Below are 14,737 nucleotides of genomic sequence, written 5' to 3'. Positions count from 1 at the left end.
TGATTTATAGGTCGAGAACACCTCACTCTGGAGGAGAAGAGAACTTGGTGTTTGGCAATGTGTTTCGGTACAGTCCAAAATAATTTGTGTGTCAGACTAACCCTGAAAAACCTCTGGCATGTTAGCTTTGACAGTCTCCTCATCCAGCCAAATACCCACAGCCCCTAGTACAGTATACAGGAAGTTAGTGCATGTATTCATGATGCGGCTCACAGTTGACAGGTGGATTTTGAATCTGTGGGCCAGATCCTTCTGCATCAGACCCAATGACAAGTAGTTCATGAAGAGAAAAAATCTGTCAATGGGCTGAAGAACCTGAAAAGAGTAAGAATTCCATTATTACCTCAGTACACAAATAGATTGTGACTGGCTCAACTTATTTAGATGTAAGGATTTGATATGATGATGCAATATATCTTGCTTTGTAAGAACAACTGTAAAATATATTCACCGTTGCATTGCCAGTGTGAGGGACCTCATCAGTCTTCGCTACACTCCGTGCTCTTGTCACCCATATGATCTTGCGTGTGGCTGGCTCTATCTGCTTCCAAAAGGCCATCAGGTGGGCGTGACTTGCAAACCTATGGGACATACATGTTACATTTCTATATGTTAAGTGTCCATACACAGCAGTAAATTGTAAGCATGTTAGCATCCTTTTTGTCAGTTATATTATACAACATCCTGGAACATTTAGGCACTAAGGTCAGAAACTGGACCAAACACACGTCAGTCCTTTTGCTTACTGCTCTTCTCAGTATTTTAACACACAATGCGCTAGTAGATTGATCTAGATAGTTTTAGATAGATACTTTATTCATCCTGAGGGAAAATTCAAGGCTTCCAGTAGCTTACAACAACACACATCACACATGCAACATAAACAGATAATAATACTAGTCATTGTTGACAGTTCTAATACGTCTATATTAAACACAGTGGACATTTTAATTTATATGTCATCATCAGATCCAGCAAACTGCTCCACGCAGAACTTGCTGCTGATAGTTATCTCCTCAATTTGATTTCGGAGCCTTGCTATCTCTGCATGAAGTTCTTCATTGTGGTCAAGGGACATATCCAGCGCAGCAGGTTCAGTACTGTCACAGTAGTCATGGTCAGGAGGATAGTCCAATTCCACAGACGGATCATGCATGGTTTCTGTGTTGGGACGCTTGGTCCTTTCCCAAACTCCGGGCCGTGGGGCTGGAAGACTGAAATTGTTCCATTGAAAAAGCACTGGAACAGCTCCCTTCTTCAGACGTCTGCATCCAGCTGGAGTCGGAGGCTCTATCACATCTTCACTTTGAAAGTGTCGGCTGCAGACTCGTGTGTTCGTTGTAAGAAAGTTATCTCGTTGGATGTTAATCACCCACCGTTTACGTAATTCATTGTCTTTGGGAAAAGTAAAAAAACTAACAGAAGAATTGCATCTTGCAGACACTGTACATTGCGGTACACAACAGTGGTGGCTGGAAGAGCTGTCATCCCGTCTTTGAAAGGACACTTTTGTACGTTTACACGTCATCGCGTTATTCGTCAAGTCGAAGTATTACAAGTAAAAACATTAACATAAACATTAACATAAACAACACAACAACGACAAAAATGAAGATTTGGATGTTTTGACGTCAAGCATTCAATGGCAGCATAGCACTGTATGGTAACCGGAAGTTTACATCCATCCTGAGATTTAACCGGAAATACGTCATGCTCACCCGTGCATACCGCCTATTTTACCCTCTACCTTTACAAGCCTTCCAGGGCCTGCTGCAGCGAAGCATCCCTACAGCACGATGCTGCCACCACCATGCTTCACATTAGGGATGGTGTGTTTGTGGTGATGTGCTGTGTTTGGTGTCTGCCAAACATAGAGCCTAGTCTGATGGCCAAAAAGCTCCATTTTGGTCTCATCAGACCAAAGAACCTTCTTCCAGTTGTCCTTGGAGTCTCTCACATGCCTTTGGATGAACTCTAGTGGACATTTAATGAGCTTTCTTCAACAGTGGCTTTCTCTTTGCCACTCTCCCATAAAGCTTTGACTGGTGAAGAACCCAGGCAACAGTTGTTGTATGCAGAGTCTCTTCCAGCTCAGCTGCTGAAGCTATTAACTCCTTCAGAGTAGTCATATGTGTCTTGGTGGCCTCCCTCACTAGTCCCCTTCTTGCACGGCCACTCAGTTTGTGAAGAAGGCTTGCTCTCGGCAGATTTACATGTGCCATATTCCTTCCATTTCTGAATAAGGGATTTAACTGAACTCCGGGGGATGTTCAGTGTTATGAAGTGACTGTTGCTTGCTATTGCAGCTCAGTGCCAGCAGTGGGCACTAGTGTATTGTACATACAGATAAGTTAACTTGATTAGAGTTAGCCTAAGCAGAGTAAGGTGGTGAGCCACCGTGTTGGTCATATTCAGAATCAGAATCAGAAATACTTTATTGATCCCCGAGGGGAAATTGCTTCCATTACAGCTGCTCCCATTCAAAGTCCAGAAATATACAGAAAAATAATAATAATAATAATTTTTGAAAAGGCACTCAAGTTTGCACAAGCTGTGTAGGCGGCAAATAGAGACATTGTGGACTTTTTGCATGGCATAAAAGAGCAAGGTAAATGGAGCCGTGCGGGAGGGTCTGTGAACAAGGTGAGCGATGTCCATGCAAAACCCCAGCTGGACATGAGGAAATGCTACAGATTTGGTGGAGACAGCCACCTAGCTAAAGACCACAGGTTTACCAATGAGAAGTGTCACGACTGTGGGAAGGTGGGGCACATAAAAAGAGCCTGCAGAGTGAAAATAGTGGGGAAAGAAAAGCCTATACAGGTTAAAGGGGAGAGAAAAAAGTATGGAGAACTAATTTCATTAAAGAGAAAGGGGGAGATAGTATGTTTACATGATGTTAGAAAAAGTGTTAATAAATCCTCAGCAGGAAGCCGGGAAAAACAAAAGAAGACGATGATAGAGGTATTAATACAATATATATTATGCAATGTACAGCGCTGAAAAGTCATCCATGTTTTCACCGTTCGCTGTGCAGCCCGTTTGCCGCTTCTTAACTTGTTTGGTATGTGACGTAATAGGTCAACCGGATGAAGGTCCAGTAGCAACTAGCTGAAGCAGTACATATTGGCACCTGCCGTGGTGGAGTCGGACATACTTCCGTCAATAAATGAATTCGCCCCTGGTGCTTGTATACTGGGACAATGACAATAGTCCAATTAAATGGCCCAATTGAGCTATGACCGTAACTCGATTTAAGTGTGCATGGAAATGTACTGAGTGAGAATAAGGAAGTTTTCACTATGTATCACATGAAGGATAGTGACATGCCCATTTACAACATGAATGAAAATGAAGTGATAGTCATCTCCAGAGCTAAAGTAAACGGTAAAAGTGTAACCTTTGAAGTAGACACTGGCTGTGGATACACCATAATGTCAAGGAGAGTGTCACTGAAGTTATTCAGTGACACCCACAAGCCCAAGCTAGCCAAATGCAGGATAAATCTCAGAATATATGTTGGCAATAAGGTGCCAGTATTAGAAACAGCTAAAGTTCAAGTGGAACACGAAAGCATCACTAAGATGTTAGTAGTAGTAGTGGTAAGGTCTAGTGGGACGGGGGTGGATTAAAACCTTCAAGTTAGACTTGCAGGCAGTACATAAGATAGAGGACAGAGAGGACCCTCTACAGGAAGTGTTGTCACAACGCGAGTCAGCGTTTAAGGAGGAGCTAGAGGGCCTCACAGCAAAGATACACCAAATTAGACATGCTCATCAACAGATCGTGCTGGATGAAGAATCAAGAAAGCATGTCACAGTGAACACGTACAAGGGGCTGTTTACATACACAAGGTTACCCTTTGGTGTCAGTTCCAGTGCAGCCATATTTCAGCACACAATGGAAGGAATCGAAAATGTGGCAGTATACCTCGATAAGCTCATTCTGACTTTAAAGGATGACAAAGATCACCACACACTGGATAAATTATTGCAGTGGCTGGAGAACGCAGGATTGAATTTGAAAAGGAGCAAGAGCCAGTTCATGGAAGAGGAAATGACATTCTTAGAACATCGAGTGGACAAAACAGGGCTGCATCCACTGCCAGCAAAGGTGACAGCGGTGCAGGAATTGCCAACACCCACCTCAGTGACAGAACTCAAAGTATATCTGGGACTGTTGAACTTCTACAATAAGTTCTTTCCAAACTTGTCTACATTACTAGCACCTCTGCACCAACTACTGAGAAAGGATGAAATGTGGTCTTGGGGGCCAGAGCAGGAAAAGGCTCAATCAAAAGATCTTTTGCAATCCAGAAGTGTGTTAGTGCACTATGATGAAAACAAAGAACTGACACTGTCCTGTGATGCATCGCCATACAGGGTTGGATCAGTGCTAGCTCATCGTATGGAAGATGGAGAGGAGAAACCTATCAGGTTTGCATCACAAGCGCTTTCATCTGCAGAGAGAACTATTCCCAGCTTGATAAAGAGAGATAATCTGTTAGTATCTGTATGGAAGAAAATGTTTGATTTGCACAGATTACAAACCACTGATAAGTGCACTACATGAGATGTGGCTGTGCCACAGATGGCTTCACAGAGGGTAATGAGATGGGCAGTTCTGTTAAGAGCATATCAGTATGTGATCATGTACAGACCAGGTAAAGATAATGGTAACGCTGACGCGCTCAGTAGTCTCCCACTGCCTCAGGCCCCAGTGGTTCATCATAAGAGGATAGTATTAATTAAAAACAGAGTCCGTTAATGACATCAGACCAGCTTCAGAAAAATGACAACAAAAGATCCATTACTCTCAACTGTACATGAGTATATCCTTAGAGGTTGGCCAAATAACCTGGACAGAGACTTTATGCCTTATAAACAGACACAACATGAGCTGAGTGTACAAGATGGATGTGTGCTGTGGGGAGCCCGCATTGTGATACTAGAGAGGGGACTAGTTCCTATGATAGAAAAGTTGCATCAGTCACATCCAGGAACGAGCCGCATGAAAGGCCTGGCAAGAGGTTACATGTGGTGGCCTCAAATGGACAGTGACATTGAGAACAAGGTGAAATCTTGCACTATATGCCAATAACGTAGAAAGGCACCTGCCTTTGTACCACTTGGGAGTGGCCGGAGAAGCCATGAAGGGCAGAATCCACATAGACTATGCAGTTCCCTTTTTTTTTTTAGTCATTGTGCCCTCAGCTACATCAGCAGTGACACTAAACTGTCTTTGAAACAGTTTCAGCACACATGGTTTCCTGAAGATGATCGTGTCTGACAATGCCCAGTATTTTGTCTGTGAACAAATCAAAGACTTCATGACACAAAATGGAATCACACATGTCACATCAGCACCATACCACCCCTCATCTAACGGCCTGGCAGAGAGAGCTGTACAAACCTTCAATGAACTCAGGAGCTCAGGAGACACATGTTATACAGAGCTTTGTTCAGCTACTGCATCACTCCACACGCAACAACTGGACTGTCACCTGCTGAGATGATGATGGGTAGGAAGTTGAGGTGTACACTTGACATTTTTTTTTAAACAGTAAATCAGCAGCCTAAGCTGCGGTAAACCCTTTTTGTTTACTTGAGCATATTAGGTTTGTAGCTGAACTGTTAATAGTGTTCAGATTTGCATATGTATATTTTCATGTAGTTAATAATGATGTTGTGCTTGAGACTCTGACAACTACGGAGTAGCTCAGATTTAGGGGGGAGGGATGTTATGAAGTGACTGTTGCTTGCTATTGCAGCTCAGTGCCAGTAGTGGGCACTAGTGTACTGGACATACAGATACCACCCAGCGTTAACCTGATTAGAGTGAGCCTGACAGAGTAAGAGCCATTGTGTTGGTTGTATCGTAACTATGCTGAGTTGTTAACAGCATTAAAGCCAGCTGTCAGACACAGGTGTCTTTATACTGCAATTACTTGAGACACATTCACTGCACTCCCAATTGGCTGAACCTGTTTAATTAGGTCAGCTAATTTAAAGGGGGTGATTACTTATGCAATCACTTATTTTACATTATATATTTATAACTAAACAGACCCTTAGGGTTTACAAAAAGCCCCTAAAACTCATCCTAGCACCATACCAAGTGCTCAGATCATTAAGAGGAGAGCTGCCGTTAACAGGCGTGGCTGGTGACTGTATCTGTCTCAAGGGCTATTCAAGTCAGGTGCAATGCCAGAGGACGTGGGCAGTGAGAAGCTAGGTCCTCGCCACCAGCTAAAGCAGTCCCTAGTTAAATCCATATTGAAGTAACACTTTGTAGGTTTAGGGACCTAATCCTTTAGACGGAGAGCTGATCCAATACCTCCTGAACAGGGGTAAACTAGGGATCTAACATTTTATTTTAATATTTAATTAATTTACTTTACTTTGTAGAAATCTGTTATAACTTTGACATTAAAGAGTTGTGGTTTTTTTTGTACATGTTTTGTTTTGTATATTTTTTGTACATTGACCATGATTCCATTTATAAAAGCAATAAAAGGGGAAAACAATTAAGGGGGTGAATACTTTTTATAGGCACTTTATATGGGTGTCTAGTAGTGTTATTGATTGATACAGATCTACATCTTGACATTTAGTGCACCGAATTTGAATTCTATGTGTTATAAATATGCATAGCAACTGCCCTCTAGAGGTTGAAACCTGGCTATTGCAATGTAATTTTGCTATTAGCAGATCGCAGGGGACCGGTCTCGTCACCATCCCCTGCCAGCCCTGCCCATGTTGAGGTAAATTATGAATTCCCAGGGTATAGAGGCCAGAAACCTAAGGGTCATTTTGTCTCTGAATCTCACTTTGCGGCCAGACTGTGATGACAGCTGTATGAAATCAATGGGAGATGCATGGAGAAACACACTAAAACCCCACATATCTTTGTTATATGACTTCTGATGAAGAATTTGCTCCAGAAAATAGAAGAACACAATTCAGAGAGTAGGTTAACCACTGATTTTTTTGCTGATCAATTGACAGGGTTGATAATGGAGCAGGTCTAAATTTCCACTTATGAGACTGCACTTACAACGTGAAAAAGTTTAATTGAAAAAATTAAAGGGTTTGAACTGTTTTGTTTTTCTACTTGACTGCCATTATGATGAAGCTAAGACTAAGTTTCAAATAAAGTATATAATATTTATATAATATTTTGAAAAGTTTTTATGGGATTTGAAAGTTGAATCATAGCTGGAATATAGACAAATTGTAAAATATTTTAAAGCTTGAATGGTGTCTAGCTGAAAGCCTGAATAGTTAAGTTTGAAAATGCTTGAAAAATTGTGAAAACGTGGGATTTTTGAACATTCCACCATTCATTTTAATGGCCAAAATTTGCAGAAAACTATAGTATAGTATAGTATGAAATATCTCAAAATTCTGAATGATAGCAGCAATGTCCTACTTGAGCTGAATGTTTTGATGTTTGAATGGAGTTAATACATTGAAAAATACAGAAGCACTCACAGTGCTTTATGCCTGTGTTAATTGATAAAGACTATATTTTCAGAAGTCTGATTTCATATTACTTATCATCAACCACATCCTTGAAAACATTACATTGAATGAGCAACATCACATTTTACAGTCACAGGTTATCAGAGTAAAACTTTTGCACTTTTGTGGATTGACAGGCGTGTAGGAGAAGATCAAGGGCCGACAAAATCAGGACAAAAACTAGATAACTTGATGAAGGTCTTGAAACGTTATTAAAATTAAATTGTAATTGCAAGTGAGATGAACAGTGTACGGGAGTTTTTGTCCTGACAATCACAGGTATACAACACCTTTTCTTTAAAGACACAGTAGAGAACACAATCAATCCAAAAGAACCAAAATATTAAATAATATGTTAGGAGAGCTGGGTTTGGTGGACCCATGGAGACAGAAATCCTAAGGTTGGGGACTTTACCTTCTTTTCAAATGTACATGAGAGCTATTCAATTCAATTCAATTCAATTCAATAAACTTTAAGTAAAGTAAGTAAAGTAAAAATAAAAATATATATATACAAATGTAAAGAGGTATAAAATATAAAAGGGTATAAATAGAATAAGGAATATAAGCAGTATCTACATAAGGTGCAAGTTGGTACTGAGGTAGATTGAATGTCCGTATAAATACTATAAATATGTAAAGATAAAGTGGGGATGTGTGTAGATTATTGTCCGTTAGCAGGATGGGGAAGGGGGGATGGGGGGATGGGGGGATGGGGGCGTCCAGGGTCCAGAGCAGGGAGGCAGCGGGGCAGGGATGGTTGGGAGTTGAGGAGTTGAACAGCTCTGGGAACAAAGCTTGTTCTCCTCTTCTGTGTCCTGCAGCCCGGGCAGCGGAGCCGGCGTCCTGAGGGGAGCCACTCAAACACTGGGAACAGAGCGTGTGAGGGGTCCTGCAGGATCCTGAGCACTGTCCTCAGTGTTTGCTGCTCACACACGGTTGAGAGTGTTCTGACCGGAAGTCAGATGATTTTAGAGCAGACTTTGACAGTGCTCTGCAGGCGGGTCCTGTTTTGCAGACTGGTGGAGTGAAACCAGCAGGTTATTGAGAATGTGATTACACTCTCTGAATGAGTAATAAAATGTCCGAAGGATGTTTGTGTTGACCCCAAAAGTTCTGAGTTTCCTCAGGAGATACTGCCGCTGCTGGCATCTCCTGATAATCTCCTCAGTGTTGGAGGCAAATTTCAGCATGCAGTCGAAGATTGTGCCCAGGTATTTGTACTCGTCCACCACCTCTACAGTCTACCCATCGATTGTGCTGACAGCTGCTGCAGCCAGCTCCCTCTGCTTGCTGGAAAAGGTCACCACCATCTCTTTGGTCTCCACATTTAACTCCAGGCAGGAGTTATCACACCACTCCACAAACTCATGAAGCGCTGAGCTGTGGTGATGTGAGGGGCCTGAGAGCAGGGACAGAAGAACTGTGTCATCCGTGTACTTTACCAGATGACAGTCTGGATGGGTGGACCTGCAGTCATCGGTGTAGAGGATGAAGAGCAGAGGAGAGAGGACGCAGCCCTGAGGGGAGCCAGTAGAGGTGAAGGAGAGGTCAGAGAAGGTGTTGTTGACCAGCACCCTCTGTGACCTGTTGGTCAGGAAGTCTGGTCATCCAGGTGGAAGCGGGTGGAGAGTTACTTTGCCAGGAAGTGTGGCTGTAGGGTGTTTAATGCAGAGGAGAAGTCTGCAAACAGGAGTCTGGCTGTTGTGTTGGGGTGTTCTAGATGCTTATATATAGTGTCCATGATGTATATTTTAGCATCATCAACCCCTCTGCCTGCACGATAAGCGAACTGGAGAGGGTCCATCAGTGGGTCAGTGACCTTGATGATGTGGTTCTTGATGACCCTCTCCATAGCCTTCATCATGAGTGAGGTGAGAGCCACAGGCCTGAGTTCGTTCAGAGCCCTGACAGAGCTCTTCTTGGGGATGGGGACCACTGTGGAGTGCTTCCATAGCTGGGGAACTGTGCCGCTGTCCATAGATCTTTGAAACAGTAGCTGAAACACGCCCCCCAGCTGCTCTGCACAGCACCGCAGGACCCGGCTGCTGATGTTGTCTGGGCCAGGTGCTGTGCTCTCCTTGGTTCTCCTGAGGGCTCTCACCACCTCCTCCGTGTTGAAGGAGAGTTCAGCTTCTGCAGGTGTGAGGAAGGAGATAATGTCTTCTAGCTGGGTGGTGTTGTCTGTCTTGAATCTTGAAAAAAAGGAGTTAAGGTCGTTGGGGAGGGATGCTGGGCTGCTGCCGGCCACCTGGATGGTCCTGTGCGTGGTGGGAGCAGAGTTCACAGCAGCCATGTTTTTGATTCCCTGCCAAGCTGAGCGGAGGCTCCCTTGTGTGAATTTTTCCTCCATTTTGTCCTTGTACTTCAGCTTGGCATTTTTTATGGCACGCTTCACCTCCTTTTTTTCAGATTCGGTGCCAGTGAAGAATGTTCTTTTCTTTTTGTTGAGGATTTCCTTTAGTTCTTTGGTTATCCAGGGTTTATTGTTTGGGTAGATAGTAACCTTTTTGGTGGGAATGATGTTATCCACACAAAAAGAGATGTATGAGGACACCGTGTCCACTTGCTCATTGATGTTGCTGGAGGGGGCGAGAAGGTTATCCCAGTCTGTGGATTCGAAGCATCCCTGCAGAGTTGCAATGCTGTCGTTGGTCCACTGCTTGATGTTTTTAATAACCTACTCTGTCCCCCTTATGACCGGGGTGTAGGCTGGTGCCAGCAGGATGGTGTTGTGGTCAGCAAAGCCAAGAGGGGGAAGAGAAATGGATCTGTATGCATCTGGAATGGATCCATAACATTTATCCAGAGTCTTCCCCTGGCGGGTGGTGCAGGTGACATATTGCTGATATCCTTTTAGTGACTTGTCAGCTTCACAGTGGTTGAAGTCTCCCAGGATGAATTTGGGAGAGTCTGGAGATATGAGTTCAAGTCTGTGTATGGTTACCTTTATGTGCTCTATTGCTGTAGATGCATTTGCTCTGGGGTGAATGTAAACCAGGATGAGAAAGAGCTGTGAATATTCTCTGGGAAGATAGAAAGGGCGGAGGGAGACAACCAGAAGCTCGATGTCGGTGTTGCACAGCTCCTCTCTGACGATGACCGTTGAGCAGCAGCGTGTGTTTACGTAGAGACACACGCCGCCACCATGTTGTTTACCGGTGAGCTCAGTGTCTCGGTCAAGTCTTAAAGGGGACCCGAAGCCATCTATGTGCAGCATGTCATCACTGTCTGTGTTTTTTTAACCACGTTTCTGTGAATGCAAGAATTGAGGCAGTCCTGTATTCATGCATGTGGTTAACGTTAGCTTGCAGCTTGTCTGTTTTTTTGCGCAAAGAGCGCATGTTAGCCAGGATGACTGAGGGGAGCGCCCGGTGTTTACATTTCTCCCTCTTCAGTCTGGCCCTAAATCCACCCTTTTTCTTCCCTCTCCTGGTTACCTTCTTTTTATTGTAGGTCGAGTCTTCTTTATTTGAAGAATGGTCTCGTGGGATTTCCTCAGGTAATGAGTCCGTAGTAACAGCTTGATGGGGGTGGTGTAGCGAACCCAGCCAGACAATGGTGAAGCGTACTGATGTTTCCAGATGAGTTTATTAATGTACAGCCGTTTGTTCTTATTTTGCACATAAATCCTTTCCTTTCAGGAACACCGTAAAAGCTAAGGACAGACAAATAAAACAAAATGAGCTCTTACAAACAAATAAACCATCTTAACCATGAAATGACTCAAAGGCTTCCTTTAGCTTAACATCACAGCATACACACATATACACATATACAGGCTAAAGTTAGCTTAACCAGCAACATAAATATCAGCATGGTGAAAATAAACACTCTCTCACAGTAAGTCCGCTAAACACACATAACTCCAAGCAGAACATATTTTTACAACATACCTTGTTCCCAATTCTAGCCAGGTGCTTAACACATACAGGGAAATCCTTAAATTGTGGAGCTATGTTGATCTCTGACCGTCCCGTGTTATTGTCTGCTCCGTGCGAAGTCAAGTCGTTATTAGATGCACAACTTCTACTTCCGGCCCGGGAGCACCAAAATAAAAGCATGTAATAGTAAAAGCGGAAACAACAAAATCAAAGCATACAGGCAGCGATAATCTGTTATTAAAACCCTTTTTTAAGAGTTACTTACACTCCCACCAATCATGAGTGAATAATGGAACAGTATACAATTTACATTAATCACGAGTGATTTTAACTGAAATTACCCTTCTTATGTAAGAATACACATAGAGTAGCTTAGAACACAGGTAGAACCTCTTTACAAACTGTAAGTCTACACTGTAGTGTGTAGAGGAGATATAACATTTTAAAGGAGGAACCTGGTTTTAGTCAGCCTCTAGCAACAAAACTAGTTTCTGGACTGGGCGCTCTACTTCAGACATCTTGTTGAGACGCTCCCCCCTTTTGCCAAGATTCCTGTCACCGAGGCAGATCTTAACCCTCCTTACGAGTCCGTCTTTGCCAATAGTGGTTCCTGTGACCCTTCCCAATCTCCACTCATTCCTGTTAACGTCATCTCCTTTCATCATCACAATGTCTCCAACTTGCAGATTCCTTCTGGGGGTGTGCCACCTCTGTCTGAGAGCGATATTGGCAAGGTACTCCTTACGCCATCGACTCCAAAACTGTTCTGCTAAGTATTGAACATGCCGCCACCTTTTCTTCCCATACATGTCTTCCCTGACGAATTCTCCTGGGGGAGGTAAGGCCTTGGCAGATTTCATAGTCAGGAGATGATTTGGGGTGAGTGGCTCAAGGCCGTGGGGATCGTTGAGGTTGGTAACGGTCAGTGGGCGACTATTGACGATTGCCATAGCTTCATAGAGAAAAGCCCGGAGAGAAGCATCGTTTAGCCTACCAGAGGTAAGGTCAAGCGTGGTCCTGAGGACGCTTCTCACGGTCCTGATTTGTTTCTCCCACACCCCTCCAACGTGACTTGAATAGGGTGCGTTCATGACAAAGTCACATTGTTTGTCTGCAAGAAATGCAGCCAGCCGGTCTGCATTAACTTCCTTGAGAGCCTTTGAATTCGTTGTTGGCTCCAACAAAGTTGGTTCCTTGGTCAGACTTAATCTGACAAACAGCGCCACGTATGGCAATGAAACATCTCAGGCCATTGATGAAAGCGTCCGTTGACATGCTGTCGAGCATCTCAATATGGATGGCGCGGGAACTGAGGCAAGTAAAGAGAAGGCCGTACCTCTTGCTCTCCTTTCTTCCTTGCTTGGTGAGGAATGGGCCGAAGCAGTCCATTCCGCAGAAGGTAAAGGGGGGTGATGGTTCCACACGTTCAGTGGGAAGATCGGCCATCATTTGCTCTTCAGTCGGTTTCCGGTGCCGTCTACAGGTGACGCATTGATGAATGTAAGACGCTACAGCACGATTAATCCCTAGGATCCAGTAGCCATTGGACCTTATCTCATTAATGGTGAGACCTTTGCCTTGATGTTTCATCCTTTCGTGATAGTGACCAATCAACATCTTTGTGATGTGATGATTCTTGGGAATGATTGCAGGGTGCTTGATGGAGTTGGGAAGAGAGGAGTTGCCCAGTCTTCCTCCCACTCTGAGGACGCCATCTTCGTGCAGGAATGCATCAAGACAGTAGAGTGGATTGTGAGAGGGTAGGGGAATCCCTTTGCTTAACAGCTTCAACTCTTCTTGATACACATTTTTCTGCAGATCTTTGATTAGGCACCGTTCTGCACCTTCTCGTTCTTTTACAGAGGTGAGACTGTTTGACCTGTTCTTGCGGATGTGCCTTAGAATGCGTGCAACACCTCAAGTTGCCAGTGACCAAGATGAGAGCTTAGATAAGCGATCAACCAAGCTTACTCGCTCTGTGGTTCTTGTGGTGAGTGCTAAAGCGCTTCTGACCTCTGGATCTCCAATTGTCAACTCTGGAGTAATCTGCCGGCAGCTTCATTTCCTTGTTCCATAAGAACCGGGGTCCAGTGAGCCAGGTGGACGACAAAAGCTCACTGGTGGTCAGGCCCCGAGAAGCGTGGTCAGCAGGATTTTCGTTGGTCGGTACATATCTCCATTGTTGAGGAGCTGAGCTCAGCTGAATCTTCTGAACGCGATTGGCCACAAAGGTGTGGAATCGCCGTGCCTCATTTTTTATGTATCCCAAGACCACCTTTGAGTCGGTCCAGAAGAACTCCTCAGTGTCAGCAGATCCTAATTCCTCCTTGAGTAGGTTGCTTGTTTTCACAGAAACAACTGCTGCCGTCAATTCCAGTCTTGGAATAGTAGTGAGTTTTGTCGGTGAGACGCGTGATTTTCCAAAAACTAAGGCGCAGTGAACAGCTCCATCTTCATTTTACATTCTCAAGTATGAGCACTGACCGTAACCCTTTGTGCTGGCGTCGGAGAAATGATGCAGCTCTGTCTTTAAGACCCTTCCAAATCCAGCAGGTAAGTAAGTGCGGGGTATGGTGACATTATCCAGATGAGCCAGATCACTTCTCCACTGTTCCCATTGTAGACGAAGTTCGTCAGTGGGTGGATCATCCCAGCCCGTCCCACGTCTACACATCTCTTGAAGGATGATCTTCGCTTTCAGCAGGACGGGTGCTACAAGCCCGAGAGGGTCATACAGAGAGGCCACTGTGGACAGAATGCCGCGGCGTGCTGCAGGCTGCTCTTTGAGGCTGACGTTAAGCCTGAAGTGGTCAGACTCCACGTCCCATTGAATCCCAAGTGCTCTCTCAAGTGGCAGATCACCGAAGGCGAGGTCCATATCTTTCACATTGGTTGCCCGTTCAGAGGGCGGTATACTTTCTAGGACGTCTCTGTTGTTCGACACAAACTTGTGTAGTCTGAGACCACCCGTGGCACAAAGTTCACGTGCTTCTCTGGCCAGCTGAATAGCATCTTCAGTGCCTTCCACACTCGTGAGGCCGTCATCGACGTAAAAGTCCCTCATGATAAATCGTGAGCCTTGAGGGTAGACGTCGGCATTAACCTTAGCTAGATGCTTCAGCCCGAAATTTGCACATCCAGGAGAGGACGCCGCACCAAACAGATGCACTTTCATACGGAACTCGCTAGGCTGCAATTTCAGGTCTCCTTGCTTCCACCAAAGAAAGCGCAGATAGTTGCGATCAGCTTCTGCAACATGGAATTGGTGGAACATCTTTTCGATGTCGCACATCAGCGCAATGGGGTGCTGTCGAAAGCGGATGAGAACTC

This window comes from Pagrus major, chromosome 13 (assembly GCF_040436345.1).
Source record: "Pagrus major chromosome 13, Pma_NU_1.0".
NCBI classification, from domain to species: domain Eukaryota; kingdom Metazoa; phylum Chordata; class Actinopteri; order Spariformes; family Sparidae; genus Pagrus; species Pagrus major.
This window is presented reverse-complemented; position numbering follows the sequence as displayed.